At 68.7% G+C, this 3,145-nt stretch overlaps 1 long non-coding RNA gene across 2 annotated transcripts in view; it reads right to left on the reverse strand.

Moving 5' to 3' along the window:
* Window positions 1–2,695: 2,695 nt before the first annotated feature.
* LOC148149666 (uncharacterized) overlaps window positions 2,696–3,145 on the reverse strand; it is a 70,806-nt gene continuing 70,356 nt past the window's right edge. For both annotated transcript variants that reach the window (XR_015757727.1, XR_015757728.1), the window contains exon 3: window positions 2,696–2,779. This is a non-coding gene — a long non-coding RNA (uncharacterized LOC148149666). The remainder of the gene's footprint in view (window positions 2,780–3,145) is intronic.

A 3,145-nucleotide genomic window follows, 5' to 3' on the forward strand; every position in this document is an offset into this window, starting at 1 on the left:
GGGCGCGAGAGAGGGGGGCGGCGGGCGGGCGCGAGAGACGGGGGGCGGCGCGAAGGGCGGGCGCGAGAGAGGGGGGGCGGGCGCGGCGCGCCGAGAGAGGGGGGGGCGGGCGGGCGCGAGAGAGAGGGGGGGCGGGGCGGGCGCGAGAAGAGAGGGGGCGGAGCGGGGCGCGAGAGAGAGGGGGCGGGCGGCGCGAGAGGGCGCGAGAGAGAGGGGGGCGGGCGGGCGCGAGAGAGACGGGGGGCGGGCGGGCGCGAGAGAGAGGGGGCGGGCGGGCGCGAGAGAGAGGGGGGCGGGCGGGCGCGAGAGAGAGGGGGCGGGCGGGGCGCGAGAGAGAGGGGAGCGGGCGGGCGCGAGAGAGAGGGGGGTCGGCCGGGCCGCGAGAGAGAGAGGGGAGCGGGCGGGGCGCGAGAGAGAGGGGGCGGGCGGGCGCGAGAGAGAGGGGGCGGGCGGGCGCGAGAGAGAGGGGGCGGGCGGGCGCGAGAGAGAGGGGGGCGGGCGGGCGCGAGAGAGAGGGGGGGCGGGCGGGCGCGAGAGAGAGGGGGCGGGCGTGGCGCGAGAGAGAGGGGGCGGGCGGGGCGCGAGAGAGAGGGGGCGGGCGGGCGCGAGAGAGAGGGGGGCGGGCGGGCGCGAGAGAGAGGGGGGCGGGGCGGGCGCGAGAGAGAGGGGGGCGGGCGGGCGCGAGAGAGAGGGGCGGGCGGGCGCGAGAGAGAGAGGGGGCGGGCGGGGCGCGAGAGAGAGGGGGGCGGGCGGGGCGCGAGAGAGAGGGGGCGGGCGGGCGCGAGAGAGAGAGGGGGCGGGCGGGGCGCGAGAGAGAGGGGCGCGGCAGCGGGCGCGAGAGAGAGGGGCGGGCGGGCGCGAGAGAGGGGCGCGGGCGCGAGAGAGGGCGGGCGGCGGGCGAGAGAGAGGGGGGCGAGGCGCGAGAGAGAGGGGGCGGGCGGGCGCGAGAGAGAGGGGGCGGGGCGGGCGCGAGAGAGAGAGGGGGCGGGCGGGCGAGAGAGAGAGGGGGCGGGCGGGCGAGAGAGAGAGGGGGCGGGCGGGCGAGAGAGAGAGGGGGCGGGCGGGCGAGAGAGAGAGGGGGCGGGCGGCGAGAGAGAGAGGGGGCGGGCGGGCGAGAGAGAGAGGGGGCGGGCGGGCGAGAGAGAGAGGGGGCGGGCGGGCGAGAGAGAGAGGGGGCGGGCGGGCGAGAGAGAGAGGGGGCGGGCGGGCGAGAGAGAGAGGGGGCGGGCGGGCGAGAGAGAGAGGGGGCGGGCGGGCGAGAGAGAGAGGGGGCGGGCGGGCGAGAGAGAGAGGGGGCGGGCGGGCGAGAGAGAGAGGGGGCGGGCGGGCGAGAGAGAGAGGGGGCGGGCGGGCGAGAGAGAGAGGGGGCGGGCGGGCGAGAGAGAGAGGGGGCGGGCGGGCGAGAGAGAGAGGGGGCGGGCGGGCGAGAGAGAGAGGGGGCGGGCGGGCGAGAGAGAGAGGGGGCGGGCGGGCGAGAGAGAGAGGGGGCGGGCGGGCGAGAGAGAGAGGGGGCGGGCGGGCGAGAGAGAGAGGGGGCGGGCGGGCGAGAGAGAGAGGGGGCGGGCGGGCGAGAGAGAGAGGGGGCGGGCGGGCGAGAGAGAGGGGGCGGGCGGGCGAAAGAGAGGGGGCGGGCGCACGAGAGAGAGGGGGCGGGCGCACGAGAGAGAGGGGGCGGGCGCACGAGAGAGAGGGGGCGGGCGCGAGAGAGAGGGAGCGGGCGCGAGAGAGAGAGAGGGAGCGGGCGCGCGAGAGAGAGAGGGAGCGGGCGCGCGAGAGAGAGAGGGAGCGGGCGCGCGAGAGAGAGAGGGAGCGGGCACGCGAGAGAGGGGACGTGCGCGAGAGAGAGAGGGGGCACGCGCGCGAGAGTGTGAGTGTGCGCGCGTGAGAGCAGCGCGTGCGCGCACTTGAGAGAGTGAGAGAGAGAGAGAGAGAGAGAGAGGGAGAGCGCGCGCGCGAGAGAGAAAAGTGCGTGCACGCATGTGAAAGAGGGCGCGCATGAGAGTGAGCGCGCGCATGCAAGAGAGAGTGTGCGCGCGCGGAGGGGGAGGGGCTGACAGGGCAGTGGCACAGGGTGGAGCGGAATGACTGGGGGCGGGAGCGCGGATGGGAGGTGGGTAGAGATGGATGGGGGGCTGCGAGACGGTGTTGGACGGGGTTGTGGGCGGGCGAAATGCGGTATTGGGGGAGACGGGATTGTGGGCAGGCAGTGGGCAGTGTTGGATGAGTTTGGGGGCAGCCGGAGAGCGGTGTTGAGGGGCAGTGTTGGACGAGGTTGGCGGCGGGCGGAGGGCGGTATTGTGGATGGCAGTGTTGAACGCGTTTGGGGTGTGAGGAGGGCGGTTTTGAGGGGGCGATGTTGGAACAGATTGGGGGCGGGTGGAGGGCAGTGTTGGTGGGGCGGGGAGGATAGGTGTTGGTGGGACGGTGTTGGGGGCAGGCAGAGAGGGGTGTTGGACGGGGTTGGGGGCGGACGGGGTTGGGAGGCGGTGGCTCACGCACAGTATGCTGCTGCCTAGTCTCCTAAACGGGGAGCAGACGTAACGGAAAAATCTGAGCCCCAGAGTAGAAGTATTGAATCGATTAACCAAATAATCCATTATCCGAACGAAATAGTGCCTGCCCATCATGTTCGGATAATCGAGGTTCCTCTGTTTTTCAATAATTTAGAAACAGCTGAAATCAACCAAAAATGAAACATACCTGTACCAATGTGCGTTTTAAAGTGATCCTGAAGACGTGAAATGAGAGTTGATAAAATTTCTATACCAAATAAAGCCACCTGTAAGAACAAATTATGAAATTCATGCATTAGCAAAGCTTCTGAAGATAAAATTAGAACAACAGAATTTAAATGATATCTGTATTTCGTTACTTCAAGGATTGTCTCAGAGTGCTTCAAGATAAGAGTACTGAAAACAGGCACTTAAACAGAAAGGAAGAGATTAGGAGGTGGTAACTAAGGGCTTGGTGATAGCTATTTTTAGGGATGCATTAGTCCAATTGTGAGCTCTCAACAAATGGAGCTCTCAACGAATAGGAAACAAGCATTGAAATAAAAAGTTAAGCATGGACCAGGAAAAAAGTGCAATTAACTTTATTTCTCTTATAAAAGATGATAAATGGCATATTCCAGTCTAGTGCGCAG

Source organism: Chiloscyllium plagiosum, unplaced genomic scaffold (assembly GCF_037043375.1).
Source record: "Chiloscyllium plagiosum isolate Xiang-an unplaced genomic scaffold, Cpla_swu_hap1 HiC_scaffold_7, whole genome shotgun sequence".
NCBI lineage: Eukaryota > Metazoa > Chordata > Chondrichthyes > Orectolobiformes > Hemiscylliidae > Chiloscyllium > Chiloscyllium plagiosum.